General features: G+C 42.3%; 1 pseudogene; it reads left to right on the top strand.

The window, feature by feature from the left end:
- Positions 1 to 32: 32 nt before the first annotated feature.
- LOC137500520 (lactosylceramide 4-alpha-galactosyltransferase-like) lies at positions 33 to 21,099 on the top strand (annotated as a pseudogene).
- Positions 21,100 to 27,050: the final 5,951 nt, after the last annotated feature.

The following is a 27,050-nucleotide window of genomic DNA, read 5'->3' as shown; positions in this document are numbered from 1 at the left end:
CATTGGGTAACCTGTCCGAGCCATCGACAAACATGAATATTGAGACAAAATGGAAGGAAGCCGTTGCACAATTGGTCAGAGCCCGAGACCGGGTGGCAAAAATCATTCAACCAGGGAAAAAAAAGGTCACCCTGGAAGTTGGAGACCTGGTTGTGGTAAAAATGTCCCCTATAAGCTCGACAGCCAAACAAATCACCGCCAAACTCTGCCATAAATGGTCCAACCACAAGAGAATAGTAAGGTTCCTAGGACCTGTAACTGTAGGATCGGAGGATCTGTCGAGTAAGAGGTTATCGTAGGCTTATGTGTCTTTATTGAAACTGTACCGGGCGGTACACCTCCACGCCGCTAGTTCAAATATTGCGCCAGTTGAAACTCCTATACAGGAGGAAGTCTGAACTTAAAAAAAACTGTATCAACTGAACAATTTCTCCGAAGATGGCTCTGTGTGAATTTTGGTGTGTTTTTGTTTCTAATTGATCAAGAAGTGTGGACGTTCTCTACCACTTGTCTCTACTAAAAACTATGATTACGCACTCTGGTGCGAAGGAATGAACTTTCTTGAAGAAATTTCGCATTCTTAAGTTTTGTCTTTACTACATTTTGTTCTTTTATTTTTTGGGTTGGCAATATTAATCTTCTGTCCGCCAGTTTTGAACTCAGCCAGTCCCGAATTTCTTTAATTAATTTTTGACCAATAGTGTATGTCTTCTTCGATATGGATATGTAGCTCTAAGCTATCCAATAAAGTTGGGGGGTGTGTCTATTCATTCTTAAAAGGTCTCAAATTTTCCACGAGGGTATAAAAACTGCTGATTTTCTTGTCTCGGGGCCACTTCAGTAACATCTAACTTAGTGTGTGGATATGTAACAGGGGGCGGGAAGCGCCTCTTTCTTTAAGCAGCAGCTCTTCAACAAGGTAATGGCCTTTTAACATCTTTATTTCTCGCTACCTCAGCAGTTTAACCCTAGGGGAGGGTTCGAAACCTTTTAATATGTAACCTACCATTTTTTAATGTAAATTCCTCTTCTGTCTATGTAAAAACTACAAATCTCTTTCACTGTAAAGCGGGGATAGAGAGTGCTTTTCCCTCTCGCACCCTATTTTGAAATTGAGGTGACCACGTTTTTATAACCGTTTCTTCTCTTCCTTAATGTATTAAAGTTTTCTCATACGGGTCACCTCCCTAGCTTGGGACTAGCCCCTGTGTATCGGCCTAGAGCCATTTAGGTTTAAAAAGTGTATTTGGAGTGCAAGTTCACGCCTCCAGTCCTCTCTGCACTTTGGGCCAGTAACTTAACCTCTTGTTTTATTTTCATTGCGAAGGCCCTGTAGTTTGGGTATTAAATACCCCTGTTTCTTTGTGTGCCTTGAGGGCAGATAGAAGTAAAATTCTTTGTGGCCTTTTGATAGGCTTGAACTTTGAGAGCGGGTCTGCTCTTCCCTAAATTTGATTTCTGTGTGCCTCTAGGAGGCTTAACATTGTAATTTGGAGCAAGTGCTCCTTGGTATGATGGGGTTTTCTGCCCCTTTGTTCGATTTGGTACCTTGGTAAAGTCGGGCTAATAGCTCAAGGATTGTGATTGTGGGGCTCGAAGCCCAAATCTTGTAACGAGCTGTAATTTGTTATTTCTTAACTTGTTGATCTGCTACTTGGTACCTGTTATACCTTGTTATTGGTTGATTTTGAAAAGAAAATATAACCTATGTTGAAATTTTAATTCATCGTTCGAACTTGTAGTTAGAGCCATTCCAGCCCGCACCTTTTTTCACCTCTAACTACCACGGATATCTCCGTAACAAGTGGTAGCAGAGCGTGGTTGAACGGGTCTCAATTTAGCCCCTTTTGACGGCTAAACGTTGCTTTTGGTTCGAACTCTAACAATTTTCTCCGTCGCTGGAGTTCTTCGATTTTTCTAAATTTGTAAAGTTCTGCCATCATGCCCGGCCCTGCGATGTCCTCCATCCCGGCTATATGCGCAACGAGGAATTAATTTATGAATTAACAATTAGAAATTTGCAATCTGGAGGCACGGTTGCAGTAGATACCAACAAGCTTAAAGAGTCCCTTGATTTGCCCATTTCTATTCCCACCTTGGGAGAGAAAGAGATTGACAACGCTCTCCCGACGATCACTGATAATACTACTGAGCTAGCATCTGTAGTTAGCTTTTTTGTAGAAAATGATCCATCACCGAATCAACTTAAACGTGTGCAAGCTAGATTGTTTCATTTTTCTAATAGAGTTAACGATCTGTTGTCTCTAAGGTTGAATGACATTCAAAGGAAGGAAGCTAGTATTGTTCTCGAAAACCTTTCTGATTTGTTCGGTATGGTGAATTTCTTCAGGAAATTTATTCCAAATTTCGCCAATAGAGCGGAACACTTGAACTTACTTCGTAGGAAAGGCGTCAAATTTGAGTGGGGACCTTCTCAACAAGCCGCTTTTGAAGATCTCAAATTAGCTCTGTGTAATGCCCCTGTTCTGGCCATGCCTGATTTCTCGAAGAAATTTATCGTCCAAACCGACGCGTCGTCCTCGGCGGTGGCAGCAGTCCTGGTTCAAGAGACTGAACTAGGGAGGCGACCAATCGCCTCTTCATCTAGGACATTATTGGCCCAAGAATTCAAGTATTCCATCCATGAACTTGAGGGTTTGGCTGTCTTGTTTGCTCTAGAAAAGTTCCGCCTCTATCTGGAACATGTCAAGTTCGACTTGGAGACTGATAACCAAGCCTTAAGCTGAGTCTTAGCTAGGCCGCGTCGTACTGGTCGCATAGCCCGCTGGGCCATCGGAATTTCTGCCTTCCAATTTGATGTCAGGCATATAAGAGGAACGGATGGTCTAAGCCGTATGTTTGCCAATGATATAGAGACACCTGAACAGGTTGATAGTTTTTCACCTCCCGAGTCCATACCTCCTGAGGTTAATGCCATTCTAACTGATGCTCCTATGCTCTTTAGGGTTATTGAAAAATATCAACGTGAAGATCCGACGCTGGCCCCTACCATGGAAACCCTTTCTTCAGTGGAACATGTAGTCCCTTATGCATCGAGGAATGGTGTTTTATGTTGCCCGTCGGGGCATGATAAGAAGATGAAAATTGTGGTTCCAGCTGTTCTCGTACCTATGATCTTCAAGTATTACTATGAGACCCCACTAGGGGGGCATTTAGGCATCTTCAAAACCCGTGAAAAGATCCGTGAAATATTCATTTGGAAGGGTATGGACGGAGAAATCCGTGAATTAGTAAAAGCTTGTAAATCTTGTTGGCTTAGTAAACCCTTTCCACCAACGTTTTGAGTTTGCCTATTACGGCGTAGAAAACTGTATTCTAATTTTCTTCTGCTCTCAACGGTGTTCTCACAATATTTCATGTTTAACTCAGCGAGCGCATGTGAGCTCTGATCGTTACCGCCATCTACGGCTATGATGAGAACTATTTGTCGCTTTCTTCTTGAAGCTGCTCCGGCCAATCAGCGCTTGGTGTCAGCCATCTTGATGTAGTCACTCTCTCTGGGGCGAGAGAGAGGGAAGCGAAGCGAGCAGGCAGTTGCTGCTTGGTAAACATGGCTAAAGGTCGTTGGCGTTCCGTACTCAAGGCGATGCTTTGGGATATCATCATGGACGGTGGATAGTAAATCGTAACGATGTGGGGATGTGCTTCACACCCTAATAATATTTTCTTTTTCCTCTATTTGTAACCTCGTAGTGAGTGATTGTTTTAAAAAGCTGCAAGGAAGATCTCCAATTTGGTAAAGTACACATGGCCGAGCCATGAATTATCATTCTACTGATTGAAGAACCAACCAACCGTAAGTCAACCTTGTTATTTTGGTATTTTCATCAACCGAAAACTGTTCGTGTGATTTCTTCGGAGGAAACTTATTAATTATCAACTTGTGCGTTTCGATTATAATGATGTGGACCTTTTCACTGTTGGGTAAAATTATTGTGCTCTTCCAAAACCAAGTACCGGGTTGAAAAGTCCTTGTTAATTCAGTTACCTAGGGTATAACATTTCTTGTAATGGAATTTAAGTGTTACTTGGGGTAATTTCCAAAGGAAAGCAGTGGTGTAAAATTTTCATTATTATTATTATTATTATTATCATCACTCCGTAAAGATGTTACTGCTGCTCTGAAATTTATTTTGGTTTGTTAAAAGTAGAGTAATACGTGGGAGATCCAGTAGGGATTACTTGTGCTATGCTGGTTTATTTTAATTTATTTTCCTTATTTTTTGGGGGGGGGGCTTTATCGTGTTTTGCGTTTGATCTTTGCCCTTCTGGCCTCCATTGTTTTGGTGCCATTGTTGCTTCTTCCTTCGGGATTGGTTCTCCGATGGTTTAACAATTGCTTTTGTTGCCGGGGTAATGGATGTTGATTTTTGAAAAGGAATGATGTTGGTGATGATTTTTATGTTGGGAGACTACCCTGTCTGATGTTGTTTCAGTATTTTTGTCACCCCGTTGCGCATTTACTGTTTCTCGGGCACCCCAGTTGCTTTCTTTCCCTTTTCCTTCTACGTTTGTTGTTGTGGCTTTCTTTCCCTGGGTAAATTATTACGTAAAGCACTTAGCATCCCATGACTGGAACTCCCACCGTATTAATGGTACCAGTTTGTTGACGTGAAACGGATAGAGAGTTGGTATCTCTCATGGAATAACGGTGAACCAAGAAGGTTGTATTTTCTAATTTTTAACATGGTATCCTTTCCATATGGAATCCACTGATAATTGATTTGGTGGTTGTTACTAAGTAAACAGGTTGAGGTGTTTGTAATACTTCCTGCAGACTATATCTTTCTTGCCGACTGGCGTTTGGTGTTTTAATTCCTTAATTTTGGTCTTTTTCAAGCTCTAGGTACCAATTTGTTTACTCCCATTACTTTCTTACCGTCCGGCGGTTTTTAAATGATTTTTCTTTAATTTTTATCTTTTGGTGTTTCTTGAGTTTAACTGTGTTTTTCCTGTGGTTTTAAGTGAGGTCTGTTTCCCTTATTTTACCTAATTTAAATTAATCTTTTAATATTCTAAAGGCCTCATTATTTTAAACCTATGTCACCTAATTTTATTTGGTTTCTGGTACCTAGTTTTTTTTTAAATATTACTAACTACGAGGATGTCATTTATTTAACATTTGTTAATCTGAGTTTCATGAATTATATATTTTCTTTTTAAAAAAAGAAAGTTTGGTCTTTATTTCCACGCAACATTTATTTGACACACTGTCGGTTGGTAGCTTGATCCACCTGTTTTTTCTACCACCTGGAGGTAAGTTTGCCTTTTACTATGTTCTTTTGGTGTTTTCTGGGTGTGTAGTGTTTATCACGCTTCCGTTTTGTTCCTTTCTACTGGATCTTTGTCCTGTGTTGTGTTTTTACTGCCAATCAGTTTAGTTTGACACCGGGTAACCTAACTGGTGGGACAGTAAGTGGTAGCTTCAGAGCGTGGTTACTAAGTTGACTACGCTCGTGCTAGTGTTAATTTCCTGTAGGTAGGTCGTATCCCCCTTTCCTGAAAACTGTACAGTGTGTCACATAGTTGAGTGGTGGAAAAAAGCCCAATGGTCTTAAAGGTTACTTACTTTTGTGAAAAGAAGCGCATTTATCTTGATTAATTCGTTGGAATTTTGTTTCATGTACCTCCACCATGTCTCGAGCGGTCCTGTTTCCCCACAAGCTCCGTAAGGCAGAGTTAACCTATGAGCTAGCGATACGTGGAGCTAGTCCTGCTGGTTCTGTTGCTGATTGTGCTAATCTTCTTTCCGAGCTTATTCAGGTGCCCATTAATCCATCCCGTGTTCGCCCCAGCAATGTTGGTGAGTCACTTCATTTTATCACTGAGGCCTTGACTGAGATAGAAGTAATAAGGGAAGAGTTCTTGGAATTGTCTCCTTCTAAAGCACAAATTGACCGTTTAAAGGCCAGAGTATATCACTACTTGGGAAGGATCCATGATTTGTTGTCGCTTAAACCTGAACCCGAGTTTATCTCCCACTGCACCAAATTGTTGGCTATTGCCTCTAGCATTTCCGCTGAGCTGGACCTGATGATTGCCAGCAGAGATATGGATAACCTAAAAATCAGTCAAAAATGTAATCCTTCTGACCCTATTCCTCAGTGTTCCTCAAACCATGTAGTTACCCCTCCTAATAACCAAGGCTTATGTTGTGCTGCCTTTCCCGTCCTGGAAAGTTTGTTGTCTAAGATGAGCCTTACTCCCACCTACAACCCTTTAAAGGAGCTTTTCCATGGGGTGAAAAATTTCTCAGTAGATTCGATTGAGGAAAGCATTCGTTTTCTGCGGTTTCTAGTAGATATGAAGGATTCCGGTAAAGTTTATTCTATCGATGATTTGGGTATCTTTCGTGCTCTTTTCTCCCATTGTGAAGGTATTCTGAAACGGGAAATCTCAGAGGCCATTTCATCAAAACTTAAGGTTGATGAATTTCATGAATCGGTGTTGAAAAAATTTATTCCCTCCTTGGCGTTACAGAGCTTAATTCCTCAACATTGTTTTCGGATGCAGTTCCTTCATGAAAATTTACTTTCTTATATCCTTGACCTCAGATTTTTCTGTAAAGTTTTCAAAATTACTGTTCCCGAGGAAGAAATGGTGGCAAGAATTTTAAAAGGGATCTCTCCTTCATACAGGTCCTACCTTTCCCTGAGTAAGTGCCCCACTAATTTTGATGAACTGGAGGTTGCATGCTCCTTCGCTGAAGACGTCAAGCATGGAGATGCCTCCAGAACTGTAAGTTTACCTCCACCTGCCAAACCTGTTCCTCCTGTCCACTCTTCTATGTATAATGATGCCAATGCCAAGAAGTGTTTTAACTGTGGTTCTAGGAATCACCTCAGGAATGCTTGTACTGTAGTTAAGCGCAACTCTAGGGGTTGTTGCTATACTTGTGGATCTGCTCAGCATCTTAAGAATAATTGCCCCTTGTCTGCTCCAAATTCAGGTCAATGACTAGGAGTTTCCCAAATAAAGTATAAAAATTCTAATTTTGGAAGGTCTCCGGGCTCTGCTAAGGTTATCTGTCCCCAAAGGTGTAATAAGATTTCTACCTGTGGTGTTTCCCAGGGTACCTTTGCTGAAGTGGAAGTAAATAACGAACCCCTGTTAGCTTTGATTGATTCTGGCAGTATTGTCAACGTGATCAATTTTGGATGGTATTCCAAGCTGAAGAGTGCTTGTAAACTGGATGAATTATTACCTGTTGGTGTGAAGTGTGTGGCTGCTAATGGGAACAAGTTGGAAATTCTGGGGGCTGTAAAGGTAAAAGTAAGAATTGGGAATTTCACCTGGAAAATCACGTGCCTTGTGGCACCTAACCTGTCTTGCAACATGATTTTAGGGACAGGTTTCTTGTCGAAAACGGGACTAGTTATGGATCTTCAAGCTAGAATGTTTTTCTTTAAATTTTCTCCTGATTCTAAATTTAATTTTAGGGATCTTTCCTCGTGTGCAATCAAGGTTTCCTGTGTAGACGAGTCAGTGCCGGAAGGAGTTGGTGAAATTGATAAATTGGATCTTAGCCATTTGAGTGAGGAGGAAGCTGAATGTATTCGTGTTCTATGTAACGATTTCCCCGATGTGTTTACTAGCAAGCTAGGAGTTACTGATGTTCTCGAGTATCAGATTGAGTTATCAGATAACACTCCTGTCAGATCCCCTCCTTACCGCCTCTCACCTCCTCGTATGCTCGAACTTAAAAAGATTATTGACCAAATGTTAGCTGACGGAGTGATCCGTCCATCTACCTCTCCCTGTGCATCCCCGGTCTTCCTGGTACCTAAACCCTCTGGAGGTTTCAGGGCTGTTATCGATTACAGGGCTTTAAACCGCAAGGTCATCTTGCAATCCATCCCTTTACCCGATCTGCACACTTGTTTTGGGTGGTTCTCGGGTGCCAAGTTTTTCACCGTGTTAGATCTCAATCAGGCATATTACCAAGTCCCATTGTCTAAGTCTTCCATTCCACTGACCGCCTTCATCACTGATTGGAACCTCTATGAATTTCTGAGACTTCCGTTTGGCATATCTTGTGGCGCGGCTGTTCTCACGAGGCTGTTAGACACCATTCTCTCTGACATTAAGTTTAGGTTCGTCTTTAATTACCTTGACGACCTGGTTATATTCTCAAAAACCTTCGAAGAACATGTCGAACATGTTAGAGAAGTCCTGGATCGCTTGAGGAAAGCTGGACTGACTGTCAAGTTGTCAAAGGTAGCGTTTGCTAAGCCGAGTATGTCTTTCCTTGGACATGTAGTTTCCTCCGATGGTATCTCCATCGACCACTCTAGGACTCAGGCTATTAGGGACTTTCGACCCCCTAAAGATGTCAAAGGCATCGCACGGTTCGTAGGCATGGTCAATTTTTTCAGGAAGTTCATTCCTAATTTTGCAGAGATAGCTGCTCCGTTAAATCATCTTAGACGTAAAGACGTGAAGTTCTTCTGGGGTCGTCCTCAGCAAGAAGCCTTTGAAGCTTTGAAATCCGCTCTGATGAATGCTCCCGTTTTGGCTATTCCAAATTTTAATAAAAGGTTCATTGTGCAAACCGACGCTTCTGGCAAAGCGGTTGCTGGTGTTCTTATACAAGAGTACGAGGATGGGCGTAGGCCCGTAGCTTACGTGTCCAGGACTCTTACCAACTTAGAAAACAAGTACTCCATTTATGAGTTGGAATCTCTGGCCGTGTTGTTTGCCCTGGAAAAATTCAGACCCTTCATCGAGCATGTTAATTTTGATCTCGAGACAGACAACCAAGCTCTTTCTTGGGTATTGAACCGACCCAAGAGAACTGGTCGTATCACTAGATGGGCTTTGAGGATTTCATCTTTCAATTTCAATGTCAGGCATATCAGGGGTTCTGAGAACGTCATCGCCGACGGCCTAAGTAGGATGTTTGAAGATAATTTTGGCACCGATGTAAATCCTGATGATAAAGAAGTTGTAACTAACGTCTTTGGAGTTAATGCCATTCTTTCGGATCTTCCTCTACTATATCATGAAATTGCTGATCATCAGAAAACTGATCCAGATTTGAAGGATATCATTGATAAGCTTAACGGAGGATCTGTAGTAAAGCCATACTCTCTTGTTAAGGGTGTTCTTTGTTGTAAAGGTCGAAAGAGTCGGAATTTCAAAATTGTTGTCCCTAGGGTCCTTGTCCCGGAAATTTTCAAATATTATCACTGCTCTCCCATTGGGGGACATTTGGGTACGTTCAAGACTAGGGAAAAGATTAGACAGATCTTCATTTGGAAAAAGATGGATAATGACATTAGAAACATGGTGAAATCTTGTCAAGCCTGTGCTATTAGCAAACCGAGTTTGAACAACCGTGTGGGATTTTTATCTTCTTCTCAAGCCTCTCGCCCAATGGAACGGCTCTTCATCGATTTCTTGGGTCCGCTCCCCCGTTCTACCTTAGGAAACACCCACATCTTCGTGTGCATTGATGCCTTTTCTCGATTCAGCTGGATTATCCCTACGAGATCTACTGACACTCGAACGACTATCAGTTGTTTGAACTCTATCTTTGCATCCTTTGGTCCTCCCAAGTTTTTAGTTTCCGACAATGCCAGTTCTTTCACCAGCCATTCATTCAGGAAATATTTATTTGAGTTGTGCATCTCACATGTAACTACTACTCCATACTATCCTAACCCATCTTACGCTGAGAGAATGAACAGGAATCTAAAGTCCGCCTTGATTGCGTTTCATCATAACAATCAGTCCAAGTGGGATTCTTGCCTGCACTGGTTGGCCCATGCGTTCAACTCAGCCTTACACGAAACTCATGGTAAGACGCCTATGTCTCTGATGTTTGGTTACCCTCCGTATTCGCCCATGTCCAACCTACTTGGAATCGATGACCTTCTTCCTGACCTGTCTAAGCCCAATGATCTTCAGAAAATTTGGGATGAAGCGAGGAAAAATCTGTCTGTATCGTACGAGAAGGCTAAGAAACGGTACAACAAGGGTAGAAAAACAACAAGGTTGAAGGTTGGAGACCAAGTCTTCATTAAATGCTACCCAATTAGTAAAGCTATCAAAAAATTTACTGCTAAACTGGCTCCCAGGTACCAAGGACCTTGTACCATTTTGCAGTTCTTGTCCCCTGTATCAGTGTTAGTTAGTGATCCCATCGCTAAGAGAATTAGGCGGGTTCATCTGTCTCAAATCAAATCTGGTTAAGGTGTAGTTTCCCTTTTGGTTTCCCTTTAATTTTGGTGTTTGGTACAACCTTTGGTAGGATGTGGTGTACGGTTTAAAGATGCGCCTAAGAACTACCTTTAGTGGGCTAATTAGGGTTAAATCATGGGTGGTGTGTAAACCGTGTAATATTTTCTGATTTTTAATCTCTGTATTGATTCCCTGGCTTATGATGGTTTCCTGTGTGAGCTTTTCCTTTGATAGGTCTGGGAAAATTATCCTGTAAGGTCTCTTGTTGATTTTTCGTGATGAAACGGACTTGGCATGTGAAGCTTATTATCTTATGCAGACCTTGTAGCTCCGCTATATGGTGAATTTCTAGTCTATCTACCCGTGTTAAGTTAAAACTTGTTGGTTAAAATCGTCCTGCTTGTGCTATCTTTCTGTGCCCTGCTAGGTTCTATTTCTTGTTCCCATTCTAGGGTAGCTTGGGTTTGTCTACTACCCTGGATTGTTCTCCCAAAAAAAAAAAAATTAAGTCTGCATAATCTGTAGCTATTGATTTTCATCGTGATTTGCCTATGCAATGTGGGGTTAGGGCTCCCTTTCGAGATGTTGTACATTATCATTATCTCTGGTTTCGCTGGTTCTTCTGTCTCTGGGTTGTTTGTTTCATTTCTACTGTAAGATTGCTCTTTCCTGCTGATAGTAAGGTGTCATCCCAAGACTTGGTTTCCCTTGTAATATCATTTGTTAAATGGTGTAGGTTGAAAAACCCTTCTAATGTCAGTGAAGCCTTCTTTATGTTAAATCTTTGGCGGATGTGATTAGTTGTGAAGGAGCTCTGTTGATTGGTGTTGAGAGTGGTAACCTGTTTGCCTTGTGCATGGACTTGCGTCTTCCTGGTTCTCCACTGCCTGACGGTTGGTAATAGGTGCTCCTCCCTTGCTAATTCATCTAATGTCCTGTTCCTTACTATTCCCATGTCTTTGGGAGTTGTGAATTCCTTTTGAGATTGGCTCGTAGCTAGCTCGTTGTTCCTAATAGTTCTTCGTACTCAATTTGATAACTGTTGGAAATTCCCTTTTCATTATTGTTTTCTGTTGCCCCACGATCATCTTTTAGTTCTGTGCTCCTCTGGAAGCTTTCTTCGCCAGGTTCTTTGTTTCAAATTATTTGGTCTGTTTCCTGTTCTGTGCTGTTCTATGGGAGTTGTGTGCTCTTGTAGTATGTCGAGTATCCTACCTTATCTACCTGTTGTTGTAGCGTTTGGTTGTCAAAGTAAGGTCCTTAACCTGAGAATTCTACTTCTTTAGCCGCGATAGGTTTGGTGTTGGGCCTGTATCTGGTGGTGTTATTTCGGTACCGAAGTGTTGTTTGATGTGTAAAATTTTGATGGTCGCATGTTGACTTCTTAGCATGGTGTTGAAGATTGTGAAATCTTTTATCCCTGATGGGCTGGCACATGTTTTTGGAAGTTATTGTCGTTTTGATGTTGTGTAGTCGTTATTGGGTAGTTATGACACTTGATGGAAGATTGTACGGCCTTCTGATTTCTCCTGTGTCCTGGTAGATTTGGGGATTGTTGTTTTTGGGTTGCACGCAACTCTTGTAGTATTGTATGAAGGTAGATTTAGGTAACTGGTTTCCTGTTGTATTTTGTTTCGGCCATTCCCTTGTTTTCATGCATAACCTGGTTCTCTGACGTCATCATGTATTCCTTTATTATTGCTATAAGTTCATTTAATGTCGACCTACCGCTCTAGGTGTTGCTTGGTGGATTTCGATGCTTGTCGATATGGTCGTTTTAACATCTATCGTTCGGTGTTTCTCCGAATAGTATGGGATTATTTGAGGAAACTCTGGATGTATGCTAGCGTCCTTCCGCTAAAGGATCATGAGGTTTGTGGGTAGCCTTCCTTCCTTCTTCCTAGTCTTATGGAATATTTTTTCTATCGTCCTGCCTCGCCTCTGCCATTTATTCTTTTATTTACCTCATCTCCTTGGGAAATGGAGATAGGTACCTGTCTGCTGTTGAGCAACAGGGTGATGTCACTTATCTTTAGTCCGATTTGTGTCGAGGTCCTGACGGGCTACTGGTAGGTTATGTTGTGTAGGACATGGTTCCTCTTCTTCCTGCTGGTCAACTGATCTGAGGCGTATTTCACGTTCCTTTTAATTTGATTAGCTTTCCGGGTGGGAAATAACTGAAGTTTGCGGACGTTGGTTGGTCTTTGGGTTGTGCTTGTGTCTGAACTCATGAAATTTTATTTTCTCAAAACCTTTCCTGTTATGTTTTTTCCATGGTACTGCCTTGGTCTTGTGAAATTTAATTCTGTCCGTCCCGGTTTCTCGTTGCTGGATGCTGTTGATAGTTTGGTCGTTGATGACCAACTTGAACGCGTGCCCTCCATCTATTTGAGCTCTAGATGTCTCCGTCCGTTCTATCAATTTGCTCTTCCTGAGTAAACCTTTACCCTGTAGCCATGGATTTGTTTTTGCTAAACTTGTCATTCTGGTGTACTTATTCTGATCGCTATACTGTTTCATATTTTCCTTCTACTGGGTTATGTATGTTATTTCTTGTGTGGCACTGTAAACCTGAGTATTACTAATTTTTGGGAAGATTTCTGTAGTATATTTAGTAAGCTAGCCTTTAGTTGGCCCCACTATGGGTGGTTCTGCGGCGTTTCTGTGGCAGTTCTGTGGAATTGCATGGTCATGTTGCCTATTTCCTAAACTGTATTTTTCGAGGTACGTGGTACTTTCTTTTTTTTTGCAATCATGTATCTACTGTCTCCTCTTCTTGTTGAAACTCCCTAATGTGAGTAATTGGGGTTCGTTTAGTTTTCCTTTCCTAGGTTAAGCTGTGTCTGTGCGTAGCCTACTACCGTGTTGTATTTAATGTGTAAGTGTGCTCCTTCGTTGAGGGCTTTAATTCCCCTTAATTGATTTGTGTAAATTTTAATTGACCTTATTTAAGGTGGTTTCCTTCTGATATCGGAAACTTTGATTGTGCTCCGATTGTATGCATGTGACTTTTCTGTTATTGTAATTTTGCTCCTTGCTATTTTTTTGGGGGAGTATATTCTGTTTAGTAAGGTTCCCTTCCTTTTCTTTACCTTTTTTCCTTTTCCTTGCTCTTGGTACCTTCTCAAGCCTAAGATATACACTAGTGCCAACCTAATTTATCACGTGACCTGGATATTTTGGATTTTATCACCTTATGTATGATTACTCACCAACGTTGCATTTTTCTTCCCTCCCTTTGGTCCTTGTTTTTTCTTTTACTGGCCATTTCACTGTAATTGAAACAATCTTGATGGTGCGTTTCGTTATTAGCAACCCGATTTAATAAAGAAAATTGGTTTAAAGGTTGGAAGGGTATTGTAAGAAATGTTAGGTGATCTACCCTGGACTGTAGTGGACTTAAAATACTGGTTTCTAAAGGTCCATTGAACTTCTCTTGTAAACAAGGTGTGTTTGGTGATTGAAGTCTGCAAGCGAAGAACATTGATTCTGGTTATGTGAAAATTTTTAAAAACTTCCAGATTCCACATGAACTCAGGAATGGTTATGGTAAAGCGTTTGCTATGAGACTGTATGTGAAAGGTAATCTAAAGCGAACTTGGTGTAAAACATGTAGGAAAATTGAATCCTTAAACTGTTTGGAGATTGTGAATTTCAAAAGAAAAACCGTGTTGTGGCGCTGTGTAAGTTTATCGTATCCTATAACTTCCGGACCTTGAACTGTGTTTAATGAACTTAAAGGTTGATTGGTGCTGAGCTATGTACATTGCCCGTTTTGGAATGCTTTAACTTCTGCATGCTATGACAATCTGGAGATGGACTTGGTACCAGTGACTTTTATTTGTTGTGGACTGAAACACTTAAAATCTAGCTTAATTTCATACACTGGACTTCGTCATGGAGTGATGTAAGAAGATATGTAACCCTTAAAGGGGGGGAGGCTGAAACCGAGGTTTCGTTTGTCTCCTTTCCACCAACGTTTTGAGTTTGCCTATTACGGTGTAGAAAACTGTATTCTAATTTTCTTCTGCTCTCAACGGTGTTCTCACAATATTTCATGTTTAACTCAGCGAGCGCATGTGAGCTCTGATCGTTACCGCCATCTACGGCTATGATGAGAACTATTTGTCGCTTTCTTCTTGAAGCTGCTCCGGCCAATCAGCGCTTGGTGTCAGCCATCTTGATGTAGTCACTCTCTCTGGGGCGAGAGAGAGGGAAGCGAAGCGAGCAGGCAGTTGCTGCTTGGTAAACATGGCTAAAGGTCGTTGGCGTTCCGTACTCAAGGCGATGCTTTGGGATATCATCATGGACGGTGGATAGTAAATCGTAACGATGTGGGGATGTGCTTCACACCCTAATAATATTTTCTTTTTCCTCTATTTGTAACCTCGTAGTGAGTGATTGTTTTAAAAAGCTGCAAGGAAGATCTCCAATTTGGTAAAGTACACATGGCCGAGCCATGAATTATCATTCTACTGATTGAAGAACCAACCAACCGTAAGTCAACCTTGTTATTTTGGTATTTTCATCAACCGAAAACTGTTCGTGTGATTTCTTCGGAGGAAACTTATTAATTATCAACTTGTGCGTTTCGATTATAATGATGTGGACCTTTTCACTGTTGGGTAAAATTATTGTGCTCTTCCAAAACCAAGTACCGGGTTGAAAAGTCCTTGTTAATTCAGTTACCTAGGGTATAACATTTCTTGTAATGGAATTTAAGTGTTACTTGGGGTAATTTCCAAAGGAAAGCAGTGGTGTAAAATTTTCATTATTATTATTATTATTATTATCATCACTCCGTAAAGATGTTACTGCTGCTCTGAAATTTATTTTGGTTTGTTAAAAGTAGAGTAATACGTGGGAGATCCAGTAGGGATTACTTGTGCTATGCTGGTTTATTTTAATTTATTTTCCTTATTTTTTGGGGGGGGGGGGCTTTATCGTGTTTTGCGTTTGATCTTTGCCCTTCTGGCCTCCATTGTTTTGGTGCCATTGTTGCTTCTTCCTTCGGGATTGGTTCTCCGATGGTTTAACAATTGCTTTTGTTGCCGGGGTAATGGATGTTGATTTTTGAAAAGGAATGATGTTGGTGATGATTTTTATGTTGGGAGACTACCCTGTCTGATGTTGTTTCAGTATTTTTGTCACCCCGTTGCGCATTTACTGTTTCTCGGGCACCCCAGTTGCTTTCTTTCCCTTTTCCTTCTACGTTTGTTGTTGTGGCTTTCTTTCCCTGGGTAAATTATTACGTAAAGCACTTAGCATCCCATGACTGGAACTCCCACCGTATTAATGGTACCAGTTTGTTGACGTGAAACGGATAGAGAGTTGGTATCTCTCATGGAATAACGGTGAACCAAGAAGGTTGTATTTTCTAATTTTTAACATGGTATCCTTTCCATATGGAATCCACTGATAATTGATTTGGTGGTTGTTACTAAGTAAACAGGTTGAGGTGTTTGTAATACTTCCTGCAGACTATATCTTTCTTGCCGACTGGCGTTTGGTGTTTTAATTCCTTAATTTTGGTCTTTTTCAAGCTCTAGGTACCAATTTATTTACTCCCATTACTTTCTTACCGTCCGGCGGTTTTTAAATGATTTTTCTTTAATTTTATCTTTTGGTGTTTCTTGAGTTTAACTGTGTTTTTCCTGTGGTTTTAAGTGAGGTCTGTTTCCCTTATTTTACCTAATTTAAATTAATCTTTTAATATTCTAAAGGCCTCATTATTTTAAACCTATGTCACCTAATTTTATTTGGTTTCTGGTACCTAGTTTTTTTTAAATATTACTAACTACGATGATGTCATTTATTTAACATTTGTTAATCTGAGTTTCATGAATTATATATTTTCTTTTTAAAAAAAAGAAAGTTTGGTCTTTATTTCCACGAACATTTATTTGACACACTGTCGGTTGGTAGCTTGATCCACCTGTTTTTTCTACCACCTGGAGGTAAGTTTGCCTTTTACTATGTTCTTTTGGTGTTTTCTGGGTGTGTAGTGTTTATCACGCTTCCGTTTTGTTCCTTTCTACTGGATCTTTGTCCTGTGTTGTGTTTTTACTGCCAATCAGTTTAGTTTGACACCGGGTAACCTAACTGGTGGGACAATAAGAAGATGAAAATTGTGGTTCCAGCTGTTCTCGTACCTATGATCTTCAAGTATTACTATGAGACCCCACTAGGGGGGCATTTAGGCATCTTCAAAACCCGTGAAAAGATCCGTGAAATATTCATTTGGAAGGGTATGGACGGAGAAATCCGTGAATTAGTAAAAGCTTGTAAATCTTGTTGGCTTAGTAAACCCACCGTGTCCACTAAGCAAGGGCTCTTGTCTTCCCACCAAGCGTCGCGCCCCATGGAACGACTCTATATCGACTACGTCGGACCCTTCCCCCAGGCAAAGGGGAACGCCAACAAATTCATTTTGTTGTGTGTAGATGGTTTCACAAGATTTTCATGGTTATTTCCGACTAAGCTGGCTACCGCTCAGTCCACCATTTCTTGTTTAAATTCTATCTTTGCTTCTTTTGGTCCGTGCTAATATATTGTATCTGATAATTTACCTCTAATCTCTTTCGTAAATTCTGTTTTGATCTATCTATCTCACCTGTAACAACTTCTGCTTACTATCCTCAACCATCTCTGGCTGAACGGGTCAATCGTAATCTGAGGTCGGCGCTGATTGCCTATCATCACGACGATCATTCCAGGTGGGATACATCCCTGCATTGGTTAGCCTTCGCTTTGAACTCGGCGGTTCACGAATCTCATAAATTCACCCCCGCTTCATTGATGTTTCTTTGTGTGCCTTGAGGGCAGATAGAAGTAAAATTCGTTGTGGCCTTTTGATAGGCTTGAACTTTGAAAGCGGGTCTGCTCTTCCCTAAATTTGATTTCTGTGTGCCTCTAGGAGGCTTAACTTTGTAATTTGGAGCAAGTGCTCCTTGGTATGATGGAGTTTTCTGCCCCTTTGTTCGATTTTGTACCTTGGTAAAGTTGGGCTAATAGCTCAAGGATTGTGATTGTGGGGCTCGAAGCCCAAATCTTGTAACGAACTGTAATTTGTTATTTCTTAATTTGTTGATCTGCTACTTGGTACCTGTTATACCTTGTTATTGGTTGATTTTGAATAGAAAATATAACCTTTGTTGAAATTTTAATTCATCGTTCGAACTTGTAGTTAGACCCATTCCAGCCCGCACCTCCATTCACCTCTAACTACCACGGATATCTCCGTAACAGAAACCATATCATCAACGGAGCCAGTAAAACTTTATCTATTTTCCATTATATTTTAGTAGTACCATGTGCTTATTTCGCTTGTTGTATAATTACCAGTGTCCTAAAATCCTTTTTCTTCAGGGAAAATAATATAGAGGAAAACAAGGGGAATGGAAAGGAATATAGATGTCATTGGTTGAAGATGAGACGAAACAAGTTGCGAATCCCTTGGAGAGGTGAGGATGTTACGATTAATTACAACCTTCCCTCGGTTACCTGACGCAACTCATGGAAGTATTAAATAAATTGCTTGAAATGTACTGATTGATTCAGCGTGATACTGTTTATGAACGTACAGGGCCTCAGGTAGAGGTGGACTGCATTTTATAGTGCATTGTTATAACAGACTTTTGTATTTATGGGTGTAATATGTGTTTCCCAAGTTTTAGTTAGATTTTAAGTCCTTTAGCATTTAGCAGTGCGCGCACTTTAGGTTCAAGGATTAGAACCTTGCTTAAAAATGTGCCTCCTCGTCTGATCAAAAAGGACAGACACATTAAAAAAGGGGGCAGTGTGATGATGGGCCATGCATGTTCATAGAAATGATGTTTCCCATATTGCAATGAGCTTGTATTGGCCTCACCTCAATTAACTTAAGTGTTTCCATGATTGTGCCAGAGAGGGCAGCTCCGTCGGTCATGCTTGTGGTGAGGTGGTGGTGATTATTGTTTTAAGAGGAAGTACAACTAGGCAACCATCCTCTATATAAGACTAATTAGAGAGAAGAAATGGAAGGGGTCCGACACTTCGAAAAATGAAGGTATCGGCCAAAGGAAGACAAGGGCCGCGAAGGGAATGAAAATGAAAGACTCCCTAGCCCTCGCAAACCTAATTGCGTCGGGGTCGGAGAAAAACAAGAGTTGGCCAAGAGAGGTCGAATAGGATAGGTGAAAGTGAGGAACCTGGTACAAGTAAGTGGAAGCAATGTCAGAAATCAGCTGAGGGCCCCGTGGTCGCCAACCAGCGCTCCAAAGTTCTGATCCCCTGGGTCCCCTTTTAGTCGCCTCTTACGACGTAAAAGAAAGGCGGTGGTTGTGTTTTTAGAGGAAGTACAACGGGGAAAACCTCCTCTACTAACATTAATCAGAGGGATAAATCAAAGGGCACAGACCGAAAAGGGCCCCGAAGGGCGTGAAAATGAAGAATTTCTTTTACTTCGCACCGACACAGATAGGATAGGTAAAGGGTAGGAGTGGGAAGAAATCGGCCGTGGCCTTAATTAAAGTACAGCCCCAGCATTTGCCTGGTGTGAAAATGGGAAACTACAGAAAACCATCTTCAGGGCTGCCGACAGTAGGGTTCGTAACTTACTATCTCCCGGATGCAAGCTCAAAGCTGCGCGTCCCTAACCGCACTGCCAACTCGCCCGGTGAGTGTAACTGTAAAACTCCCTAGGCTTCATAAACTAAATGCCATGGGCGTTGGAAAAAAAGAGTTGCCCAAGGGAGGTCGTATATCGTAGAAGAAAGTAAGGAGCTTGGCCCAAGTAAATGGAAACAATCCCAGGGCTCAACTAACGGCCTCATAGTCGTCAACCCCCCTCTCAAATTAAGAGGCCCTGGGGTCCTTTCTTTAGTCGCCTCTTATGACAGGCAGCGAATACTGTGGGCATAATTTTACCGTAAAATATATCCTGCGGGACGAAATTCCGACACCTCGTAAACTGCTGGCCTTCGGGCAGGGGCAGCGGTCATTTGGTACGCGCTGGCCCTTCGGGGCGGTTGCGTCGTGGGGTTTAGTGCCGTACATCACAGTAAGAAGGTATTGGAAAAATATACGCTTCAATTAATGTTCATTTCAACTATGTGGAAGAATGGCTCTTGATTGGTTTCGGCCTACAAAGCGACAGCCTTCCAGATTACGAGGTGCTGTGTGGTTAGCACGTCGAATGGAATCCTCTCGGCTGTTATTCTTGTCTTTCTAGACCGGGGCCTCTACCTCACAGCCAGATAGCTCCTCAATTCTAATCACGTAGGCTGACTGGAGCTTGAATCAACCCTCATTTCCAGGTAAAAGTCTCTGACCTGGCCAGTAATCGAACCCGGGGCCTCCTGGTAAGAGGCGACAGTGATCTACCACCACTGTTAATTGCTTCACCTTCACCAAATCAAACATCACTACGCGAAAGGAGCACATCAAGAGGTCAGAAAAGGAAACTAATTGTGGACTCTGTGACTCGTCTGGATACCGAGAGTGCGCTGTCCAACTAGAAAAATGCGTAGAACGACAGTGGCAAGTACATTGTGCGTGAGTGGTACGGCTCTTTAAATAACTTTTGGGGTGGCAAGTATTGACAATAATGCATTTTATCGCGAGGCTGGTAACATCTTGCTATTAGTGGGTGTCAATGATACTGTCAGTGACAGTAATAGTGGCATATCATGTTACTGGGACGAGATTAATAATTTGGAGGATGTTAGTTCGTCTAGTGATATGCCAGCTAAGGGGAAAACTGTGGTGGTGGTGATTATTGTTTTAACTAGGCAACCATCCTCTATATAACACCAATCAGAGAGAAAAAATGGAAGGGATCCGACACTTCGAAAAATGAAGTTATCGGCACGATGAAGGCTAGGGCCACGAAGGTCGTGAAAATGAAAGTCACCCTAGCCCGAGCGAACCTAATAGCGTCGGGGTCGGAAAAGAACAAGAATTGACCAAGAGAGGTCGGATAGGATAGATGAAAGTGGGGAGCCTGGCACACGTAAGTGGAAGCAATGTTAGGACTCAGCTGAGGGCCCCGTGGTCGCCAACCCACGTTCCAAAGTTCAGAGCCCCTGGGGCATATTTTTGTCGCCTCGAACGACAGGCAGGGGATACCGTGGATGTATTCTACTGCCCCCACCCACAGGGGGATAAGGAGAAAAGCATATTTTTTCATGAAACCTCTTGCGCTTCCAGTATTAAAGGGAAACTGGTATTGACGCCGCGCCAGGCAAGCGCGGTGGATTCTGCCTCGAAGATGAATCCCGATTTGCACGTGTACTTACTGTTTGCATCCCCTATCAAGAACTCGAGCGTATCTCAGTGGATTGGTGCGTCTCAGACATGTGGGCCCGGATCGCTACATCGCAGGGTCTCCGCTTGAAGATCTCACCCTCTGGAAGTTGAGCGGTACCTAGTCACCAGGTCGCAGAGTGGCATGAGCAACTTCGCGGGCGCTGAATCGCTGGAGGGTGTTGCTGCAGGGGTGTTGAACTTCGCTCATGATGGAGTAGGTCATGAGACGGTGACAGCATGTCTAGAGGATCTCCGAACTCAATTTCGAGGTGACAGCTGGGGTCATAATGCTCCAGGCGTCATCATGCGGGTACTCCGACAGGTATGCGGTGTGCGCCAGTTTCGTCTATGACCCCCGAGCGATGCCGGGGATTTACCGTTCACCCACCATCGGCGTTCTACCCGATCCCTTCGCAGAAGTGGAGACTGTACTTCGATGAGAAGGACGCAGACAGGACGATGTCCAAACTGAACGAGAGTTTGTCGATCCACGTGTGGAACAAATTCAGTGTGGCAGAGAACATCACTGTCGGGTCACGGCAACCTTACGCCCAAATTGCGAAAAAAAATTGTCCTAAAGTGTATTCGCACTGTGGTAAAATCTTTTGAAGTGGGCGGCGGTACTTCCGTTCCTCAAACATTGCACATACGTCGTTACGAAGTTGTTCTGTTTTTCAGATTCCTCCACATCTATTCTATGTCGGATCCAGGAATGAGTGTTTGCACATATCAGTGGTGCTACAATGCAGCGCCTATAGACTTCTTCATTTGTTTGTTGTTTTATACAGCTAAGTTTTCTACTCAAGAATTTTCTGGGAGTTTTTATTATTTTATTTTAAGGCAAATAAGAATGTAAAACGCACATTAATATTATTCCGAAAATCTTTATGTTTTGAATTTGGCTGACACTGTCGAATTTTATCTTATAATTCATTGTTAAAATATATCCTTCGGAAATGATGACACAGTGTTGTTGGGAAATAAATGACTCTTCTTACCAGTAGCAGTCTGATCTCGATGCAGTTGGTTTGTTTGTTTCCAGTGCATTAAAACCATTAAAGAGCAAAGCCCTTGTCATTATAGGGAAGATAAATATTCGATATTATACTGAGGAGAAGACGTCAGGCTGAGTGAGTATTAAAGGAAGACGGTTTTATGAGTGTTTAATTGATTTTTAATACTGCAAGTTTTTTCTTTATTATGTCACTTTCTTGTAATTTCAAATTGTATTCATTTCTCCGATACAACACACTAAAATTAAAATATTAACACATACATGTGGCACGACAGAAACATTAACTGAATTATAGTACATTTTTCAGCCTTACTCTCTTTCCTATTTAGTATGTTAACTAGCTGATGTACGCGTGTTTTGCTACGGAATTCTAGGTTAGATAGTCTATACGCTGTGAGTAAGATTTTATTAAATTTCATAGCTCTTAACGTTACCCCAGAAAAGCGACGGGGAAGTCACCATATATCTTTTCTCTTCTGAAGACTGAGTTAGGAAATTTTCATTGTAATGATAGGAGTTCTCAATCACTATCACGCTCCACCTGCTTTTTCTACATCCTCAGAGGTTTTTCCAACTGATGTCACACTGCACATTCTAATGAGCGCCTCAGAGTAGGGATCGAATAGCTGGGCTAGTGTGTTACTTACCAGCAGTATCAGAAAATATACGAACCAGAGGAATGGCATGCTACTTCCCGCCAGTATTCAGGCAGGCTGTTATACTCTGGTACTCTGTACACAGCAGTAATACCATTTATCGGCAGGAGAATAGACAAAGTACATTACAACAAACAGTGGTCAAAGTAATGTTATTGTTGATCTGTTTTATGAGCTTTGAGTATCGTAGGCTTACACAGTTAGTTTTCCTCCGACTGTAAAATACCACTCTTATCATAGTGGGTACGGTTAAACTGAATGAAACATAAATTATCACAAATTGTATTCTTTAAAAACTTTGTTATGCAGTACTGCTCGATAGGGCCAATAACATAGGCATTAAAAAATAATTTTAAACGGTTTCCCCTAAACTACCATTTCATCAAGTTGAATATAGTTATTTGTGGCCTATACTGTAGTTTCTTATTCCCCGACTCTATACACCGACTTTCTTTAAATTCTGTGTACCCATTTTCTCGTGGCTCGGCGATGATATGGACTTAGGAATATCTCTGTTATCATAGCCGGTGCGGTAAAAATGTATGAGACATAAATGATAGGTTTCTGCGCCCTACTTCCCAGTGGTGGTGATTATTGTTTTTGGTAACCATCCTCTATGTAACACTAATCAGAGGGAAAAATAGAAGGGATCCGACACTTCGAAAAATGAAGATGTCGGTCAAAGAAAGACAACGGCGTGAAAATGAAGGACTCCCTAGCCCTCGCAAAAATAATAGCGTCGGGGTCGGAAAAGAACAAGAGTTGACCAAGGGAGGTCGGATAGGATAGATGAAAGTGAGGAGCCTGGCATAACACGCGTCTGGTGAATCTGCAGTCTCGGTATCTTCATAGCTTCCAGTGTCTTACAATACAGTTGAGAAATTGTTATTGTTGATAACATCAGTGTTGGGACACTGAACGTTGGCACACGCGACCTAAGCCTTCCGTGTTTTTAGTGTGGCCGGTAACCGTCAGTTCTTCAATGTAATAAATCCTAGTGATTTGAAATTAATGCACAATTTAGTTACTGATGATAATCTTGACGAAGAGCAACATAATGAATAGGACAGTGATACTGACGCTGAAGATATTTCGGCTGAGCGCAGAGAAGACAACTCCGATACGAACGAAAGTGGAGCGGGGACATCCTGTTTTATGCAGGGAAGGATGAAAACACAAAATGGGGTAAGCACCCTGAATCATATCGTAGGAAGAAAACACCCCCACGTCACGTGAGTGGGGAAATTGTTTGCAACTGACGAAATGTTACACATCAATATATATAGAACACGTAAAAGGACATTTTCAAAGGGAAAGAGATGCGAAAGTGACTGATACTGTAATATAGGCATTCTTAAGACTTGTACATTTGCTTGTACTTTACATGCCAACAAAGTAATGCTGGAGAACATGTGGGGCACGGACGGCAATTGAGTGGAAAAATTCCGACTTTTTTATGAATTTGAGGCGTTTTAAATTTTTGCTTCGTTGCCTTCGTTTTGACAACAGGGTTACAAGGGAGAAGCGTAAGAATGTGGACAACTGAGCAGCTATCCGGGAAGTATTTCAATCAATTGGTGACAACTGTAGGCCTAAAAACTATTCCCTTGGGGCGTTCGTAACAATAGATGAAAAGCTTCAAGCCTTTCGTGGAAGATGCCGGTTTAAACAGTATATCGCATCAAAACCAGCCTCCTCCTGTGGGTGGGGACGGTAGAATAACACCCGCGGTGTCCCCTGCCTGTCGTAAGAGACGACTAAAAGCGGTCCCAGGGGCTCTGCACTTTGGAGGGTGGGTTGGTGATCATGGGGCCCTTAGCTGAGTCCTGGCATTGCTTCCACTTACTTGTGCCAGGCTCCTCACTTTCATCTATCCTATCTGACCTCCCTTGGTCAACTCTTGTTCTCTTCCGACCCCGACGCTAGGGAGGGCTAGGGAGTCTTTCCTTTTCACGCCCTTCGAAAGCCTCCGTGGCCCTGGTCTTCCTATGGCCGATATCTTCATCTTTCGAAGTGTCGGACCCCTTCCATTTCTTTTTCCCCTGATTAGTGTTATATAGAGAATGGTTGCCCATCAAAACCAGCCAAATACGGGATAAAAATATATGCCCTAGTTGATGCAAAACCTTTCTATTGGCATAATTTGGAAATTTACCCAGGGAAACAGCCAGAGGGGTCCGTTCATTTCAGTAATAAACCACGTCGCCCCCTAAATGCCGCGCGACTTATAGTGTCGAAATTAAAGCCTGACCGACGCAGGGTTAAGAAATTAATTTTAAACGGCTTCCCCTAAACTACCATTTAATATAGATGAATAAATTTATTTGTGGCCTATACTGTAGTTTCTTATTCCCCCACTCTACACACCGACTTTCTTTAAATTCTGTGTACCCATTTTTTCGTGGCTCGGCGATAATATGGACTTAGGGATATCTCTGTTATCATAGCCGGTACGGTAAAAATGTATGAGACATAAATGATCGAAACATTCATTTCTGTATAACTTTAGTTTTGTAGTATTTATCGATAGGACACCACTAATAAATATTTGAGGATTACATTTTAGGCCTTACCCTAAACTACCATTTCACTTCACGTGAATAGTATGATTTATAGCTTAGAGTTTAGCGACACATTTTTCGACTTTACATACTGATTCTCATTAAATTCTATTCAGCCATTTCCTCGTAATGCGTGTACATACAGACAGACAGACAGACAGAAATGACGGAAATTTAAAAAGTGCATTTCGTTGTGACTGTGGGCACGTCCGATAGGAAAATACCATTCTCTTAAAATTCTGAGGAATGTACAGATAAAATTCTTACTGTATATATATATATATATTTATTGTAATTGACACTGGTATTTCAGTTACAGCATAACCCAGTAAAAGCTAATTTAACAAATAAAATACCAGCACATACTTATGGAATGTCAGAAATATAATAACTTGCATTCATCTATGAATTAATATACACTTTACACTTCCAGGCTTGTTAATGCAAAAAGTTGAGCATTGTGAGTATGTAGACAAATTTCTAGGAACATCACATTCCACATAGTTTAAATTTAATTTCTTTTATTCATATTTCAATATATACTTCTGAATTATGTTAATATTTACAATTCTTTATCGACTACCACTGCTATGACAAAAAGGCAGTTATATTAAAATATTCTTGGTCAGTATCTCTTACTTTCCTGGCATCCTGTGCAGACCGTTGCCTCCCTACCCTCTGTAATCCTACAATATTGTCATTCCTCCATCCGCAGCAACAACTGGACACCCTTCTTCGTCTTCCCTCTCTTCTAGTTGCCCTACATATCATTCATAACCTGCAGCTAATAAAAAATTGTGCAGTGCACAGGCAGATACGTTATTATTTCAACTGTCTACACAGGAAGCTCCATTTTTTCAGTAAAATTCTAAATCTCTTCCACAATACGCCAAATGCATTTTCTGATGTACGCCTAGCCCCGCTCAAGTGATAAATAATTTCTGTTACTGAGTGAAATTTGCTTTATAAGGTTTCATGATGTGTTCTTGTAAAGGGAAAACATCATCTGCAACTGCCACACAGGGAACTATGACAGTGCTCCCTAGTAATTGTTTTGAGGAAGGGACGCTGGCTAAATTTTTGTCCATTATTGTATGACGTAATGCACTATCTCTCAACACACCACCATCACTTATTCGTCCATTTCATCCTACACCTACATACAGAAATGTATATCCTGCATCAACCCAATGAACTCGGATGACGGGGCACGCCCGACTGCGAGCGCATGGACTACAACTCAGATGACGAGGCACACCCGACTGCGAGCACATGGACTACAACTCGGATGACGAGGCAGCCCGACTGCGAGCACATGGACTACAACTCGGATGACGAGGCACGCCCGACTGCGAGCACATGGACTACAACTCAGATGACGAGGCACACCCGACTGCGAGCACATGGACTACATCTCGGATGGCGAGGCACACCCGACTGCGAGCACATGGACTACATCTCGGATGGCGAGGGACGCCAACCTGCTAGCACATGGACTACATCTCAGATGACGAGGGACGCCCGACTGCGAGCACATGGACTACATCTCGGATGACGAGGCACAGCCGACTGCGAGCGCATGGACTACATCTCGGATGACGAGGCACACCCGACTGCGAGCACATGGACTACAACTCAGATGACGAGGCACACCCGACTGCGAGCACATGGACTACATCTCGGATGACGAGGGACGCCCGACTGTGAGCACATGGACTACAACTCGGATGACGAGGCACACCCGACTGCGAGCACATGGACTACATCTCGGATGACGAGGGACGCCCGACTGCGAGCACATGGACTACAACTCAGATGACGAGGCACACCCGCCGGCGAGCGCATGGACTACAACTCAGATGACGAGGCACACCCGACTGCGAGCACATGGACTACAACTCAGATGACGAGGCAGCCCGACTGCGAGCACATGGACTACAACTCGGATGGCGAGGGACGCCCGACTGTGAGCACATGGACTACATCTCGGATGACGAGGCACACCCGACTGCGAGCACATGGACTACAACTCAGATGACGAGGCAGCCCGACTGCGAGCACATGGACTACAACTCGGATGGCGAGGGACGCCCGACTGCGAGCACATGGACTACAACTCGGATGACGAGGCACACCCGACTGCGAGCACATGGACTACATCTCGGATGACGAGGCACGCCCGACTGTGAGCACATGGACTACATCTCGGATGACGAGGCACGCCCGACTGCGAGCACATGGACTACAACTCGGATGACGAGGCACACCCGACTGCGAGCACATGGACTACAACTCGGATGACGAGGCACGCCCGATTGCGAGCACATG

This window comes from Anabrus simplex, chromosome 4, assembly GCF_040414725.1.
Source record: "Anabrus simplex isolate iqAnaSimp1 chromosome 4, ASM4041472v1, whole genome shotgun sequence".
Taxonomy (NCBI): domain Eukaryota; kingdom Metazoa; phylum Arthropoda; class Insecta; order Orthoptera; family Tettigoniidae; genus Anabrus; species Anabrus simplex.
Note: the sequence above shows the minus strand (reverse complement) of the source record. Positions and strands in the feature narration are given on the sequence as shown.